Source organism: Urtica dioica, chromosome 11 (genome assembly GCF_054948205.1).
Source record: "Urtica dioica subsp. dioica isolate 48M chromosome 11, U.dioica_male_clone48M_v1_H2, whole genome shotgun sequence".
In the NCBI taxonomy this organism is placed as follows: Eukaryota; Viridiplantae; Streptophyta; class Magnoliopsida; order Rosales; family Urticaceae; genus Urtica; species Urtica dioica.
In genome coordinates, this window is record NC_142766.1 from 18,569,768 (window position 1) to 18,574,947 (window position 5,180).

Below are 5,180 nucleotides of genomic sequence, written 5' to 3' on the forward strand. Positions count from 1 at the left end.
TTTCGGTCTAATTATATTCAAATGGCAGTTAAACTCTATACCAAGTCCCTATATTCAACACATATCACATGAACATGATTTTTTGTTACGCACCTACGTTAACGATACTAGCATGCATAAACACCATTATAATAACTAGGCAATTATTAACCTACCATATACAGAACTTATAAGCATAAAAGTGTAGTGCAATGCCCTATAAATTGGGATATTGGGGATTCAACAACGCGGCCCAACTGGTCATAATTAATAAGTATATACAATTTTTTTTTTTTTTTTTTTAAGAATTTGGGTATGTGTTCAGCTTCGATTTTGAGGGTTTGTACGGTATCGTATCGCATCGTACGGCATCGTACATTATAGTGTGTATGAATTTTATCGTACGATGTTGTACGATGCCGTACGATGCGATACAATACATTATAATATATGATAAAATTCATACACACTATAATGTACGATGTCGTACGATGCTGTACGATATCGTACGATGCGATACGATACCATACGATGAGATACAATGTGAAACGATCACCGAAAATTCTAATCCTAGCGCAACCAATTCGAAAATAAAAAGAATTGTGATGAAAATGATTTGAAAATGAGAAAAAAAAAAATATGTATTTTTTGAATCAGAGATATTTTGGTCCAAAATGTGTCCAAAAGTCCATATTTAGATCTTTTTAAATATTAGGGTATAATCTTGATATTTAATGACTTATTAAGCCCAATGAAATTTCCCCATACAAAACCATTGAGTAATAACCTTTGCAAAATAAAGCAAAGCTGATTTTTCCTTTACGAAATTATGATATACTATTTTCACGTGAGATCAAAGTAGAGGGCTGGCTATAGTTTTGATTTGCTTTAGGCTAGTTTTTTTCGTGAATATATTAATTTTGAAGCCCTAAAGAAGCACGATACATATTACATACGTATTATATAAACAATTGTAATTAATTTTCCTTATTGAACAGAATTGATGAGTTAAAGTTATAGAAAGCCATTTAAATAAATAACAATATGTAATAAAACATTGAAGCTGCACCTGTATCAAATTTCAAGGTATAAAAAAAAAATGTATTAAAATATTTAAAATCATGCATATAACGAATACGGTATGCATAACATAGCCAGGTGAAAAATAATTCATCAAAAGATGAGCATAAAACTGGTAAGTACTTACCACAAGTGTGCAAATACATTTGAAGATCAATCCAAGAAGAAGACCTATAAAATATTTAACTATATTTTTTGCGATAAATTCACACACTCAAGCGTATGTATCATCCAAGTAATATAGTATACAAAAATATGAGTATCGATCCCACAAATACTAATTATTTTAACTATTTAATATAATTTGATGCGTATTTATTCCAAAGTAAAAGAGAGATGGTTTTAACGATTAACCGAAATTAATTAAACTAAAAAGTAATAAACAATCACGAGATTTCAATAAGGATCACGATTTCATCGGAACTAATTAGATTGGAGGTTTCGGGCTTAAACGGACTAATATATTTCAATGGATGCTAATCTCACTCTATCGAAATTACTCACTAGTCTCTCTAAAGTGTTTTAGCAAACCTATACAATTGAGGAATTGTTAGCCTCTCGACTTCTAATCCTATTAAAAATAATTACACGCAATACGAATAAGAATTCAAATGACTACATAATCTCCTAGAGTTTTCTACTAACCCAAGTCAACGATGATGAAATGAATATTTGCACGACTATCTACTCTCTCTTGAAAAGCAAACAATTGTAGATATCAATTCTAACGGTGATCAAGCACTAGAAAGCATTAAGTATAATTCATATCAAGCAATCCATAAATTGAAACAAACAAGTATCATCTAACCCTAATTAACGAACCCCCCAATCATCATCAATCTCGTCCACATCGAAACCCTATAAAAATCTAGTCTCTAATCGCGTTCATGATCATCAGTAAACATAAAGACTGAAACTAAAAAAGAATTCATATTAATTAAAAATGATGTTCAACAAGGATTCAAAGCAACTAAAATAAAAATCAAGCAAAAAGAGGAAGAACACATAAAGGAAGGGTCGAGAATCTCGTCGACTCGTCAATTTTGGTGAAGAACACTTTTTCTTTTCTCCAATAGCTCTCTAAAGTAGCCAAACACAATTACACAAACTAAAGGAAAGTAAAGATGTGTCTTTGAGGTAACAAATTCGTAGATATAGGTTTAAAGGTTATTTTCGGAGCAATTTAAGCCTTTTAATGAGATTTAATAGCCCAAAAACGTTTGAAACGAAAAGAAGCTACATCAAAAATCAAAGAATTGCATGGTGCGACGGCGTAATCTGCATTAATGACTCTGGCTGGATGCAACTCGATGCGCAGTGTGGGGCTTTGAGTGCGAGGCCCGCAGACGTCTGGCGCGATGTGGGAAGGTGTGTGCGTTGCGCGCGAAGTAGCTCTGGAACCTTGCACGAAAATAATGCGCGACGTACGGAGTCCAATTTTTGCGCTTCTTTTCACCGATGACTCCGTTTTGTCTCGTTTTGGCTTGTAAATGCTGAATTTTTGTTCCAACTAGCTTACAAGACGCCTTGATTCTCGATGTTCACTCTTTACCTTAATTTTAACTATAAAAATTTGAAATAACCGTCAAATATACTTAAAGACACGCTAAATTGAAGTCCGAAAATGCAAGAGATTCATACGTATAAAACGGACACATCAATATTCACGTAAAGACAAGTGAAAAGCCCATATAATAAGGAGTTAAATTATATGCAATATATATCCATGGTGCTGGTGGGGACTAGTTAGTAATTGATTGATTTGTATAGGAATTTCAGACAAAAATGTTGGAAGTTAGGCATGTGTGTGTTGAGACACAAAATTCGTGGTAGTGATGAGAGATAGGACTTAATGGAAGCAACAAAATGTGTTGATTGAAGTATGAGAGAGACTCTTGCATGTGACGCACTATATAGTGCTTTGTTCACTTGTTGTCCGTACACCATAGATTATTCCTTCATTGCCTTTCCAACATGTGGTTCTTCTGCCTCATAATTACATGAAGCTTGGCCTATTCTATACGTGCTCTTTCTGTGGACTTGTTTGTTTCGTATCCATCGTTTTTGTTGGTCGTTTCATTCCTGTGTAGAAGAAGATTCATGCATGTTCTTGGATTCACTTTTTATTTCTCAGTTCCCCACCATCTATAGATAATATTTTTATTTTCTTGATACTAGATTTAACCATGCAAACATGCGTGTAAAATTAAGACGATATTAGATATTAGTGTCAAGCAGACAATTTAAATCATTTGCCAAAAATAGTAAATAGATGATCGAGCTAATATAACATTTCGAATTTTCGATAGTGTAAAAGGATCGATAGTAGATGGAGAGAGACTTCATTTTTGTTCAAGGTAAACTTTGCCCAACTCACATTGGAATAAGTAAAAATGTTCACCACTTAGCTAACTTACTATCTCAACTCAGACTTTTATATGGTAACTAAGCGTAGACTGTTATTTACATTTTTTTTTCTGGAATTTCATATATACATCGCGACTTTAGAGGTCGTAGTACATAGGACAACAACAAAAAGTTTACTAATTTTAAGTTGGAAATTTGATTACCTCTACAGTATAATGCATCAAAATTTAATGGGTTCAATAGTTAGATTATAATTCAAATTATATTACACCGACTTTACAACTAGAATATTATACATATAGTTTACCCAATAAGATAAACATACACTACTCACTATTTCCTTCTGATCTTAAATACGTTTTAAAAGAAATCTCACAAATATATTTTGTTTAAATAGTATTATTTAAATAAATTCATGTACAGAAATTACATTAAATAATATATTTTTTTAATGATTTACGATGGTACCAACACAATTCACATTTCATCCCGAAACTATTAAAATTAAATGATTAGTAAAATATCCAGTATTAAGTTTTTAGCGAATTATTCAAAGTTAGTTCTTAAAAAAAAATTGACGTTATCGTCAAAATTTTTGACAGGTGTATATAAGTAATTTATCATTTTCAAAAAATGTAATTATATGGTAAAAAAAATTATTGAAATTTAATACTTGCATATTTTTGTAAATTTTAGATAGTTTATTAGTTTTAGACAAATCCTAGTTATTTCATAAATCCGTCAATTTCAATCGATAAGTTAGCTATATCATTGAGGCAGTCATTTGACCTGGATGATATATGGAATTATGGATAATTTCAATCGATAATTTAGCTGTAACATTGAGGCAGTCTCTTTTAATTGTGCCCTTCCTAACTATGGGCTTCTAAACCTTACTATTCTACCCAAATTAGCCCAAACAAGTTTCGTTAAAGGCCCAACAATTAGAGTTGGGTCCCAATAATCATCACCACGCGTGTCAGCCCATATTGAAACTTTTTTTTCTCTAAAGCGAAAGAAAACTATTACAGCTGGATTAATAAAGTTAATGTTGCCGACTTGAAATATCAAATATGTAATCCAAACATATATATGCTTATACCAGACAAAAAATTTCTGCAAATTGCTAAGCTTAGAGTACAGCAACGCCAAGTGGACAAAAAAGATATGAAACAACCGACCACAGTGGGAGTCGAACCCACGACCTTTTGATCCGAAGTCAAACGCGCTAATCCACTGCGCTATGCGGTCTCTTCTTGTTTGATTTATGTTGGAAAGAAAATAATCTCAGTTCCATTTCTTTTTATGTCTGTCTATATTCATTAACAGGTCTTTAATGTTAAGCGAGAAGACGGTTTAAAATATGACTGCTTAGTCAATTTATGTGACGCCGTGTATTATGAAAAACGTTGCTTAAATAAGAACTTGAAAAGCTGTAGCACAATGACGTAGCCACATACGCGAAATCCTTTTTTGGAATGAAACCTGCCCTCTAATATTAAATTAATCCCAGCATTCTGTATACTATAAGTCTATAATAATGGTCAAGAGAGCCAATTTTTTTGGAACAAACATTCTAATCAATTATAACCGGGAAAATGACACATTTGTGTTTGGTAGTCAACTCAAACTGCTTTTTGTTTTCTGTTTTCTAATTTTCGTAATTGTACTGAAAAACTGTTTTGTAGTTGTTTTCAAAAAGCTGTTTGGTACAGTTTTCATTTTTGTTTTTGAGAAAGTGAAAAAACTGAAAA

General features: G+C 32.1%; 1 non-coding gene across 1 annotated transcript; it reads right to left on the bottom strand.

Annotated features, from left to right (window-relative positions):
• Positions 1-4,603: 4,603 nt before the first annotated feature.
• TRNAR-UCG (transfer RNA arginine (anticodon UCG)) lies at positions 4,604-4,677 on the bottom strand. The gene has a single exon. It is a non-coding gene; the product is annotated as a tRNA-Arg (tRNA).
• Between the last annotated feature and the right edge of the window lie 503 nt (positions 4,678-5,180).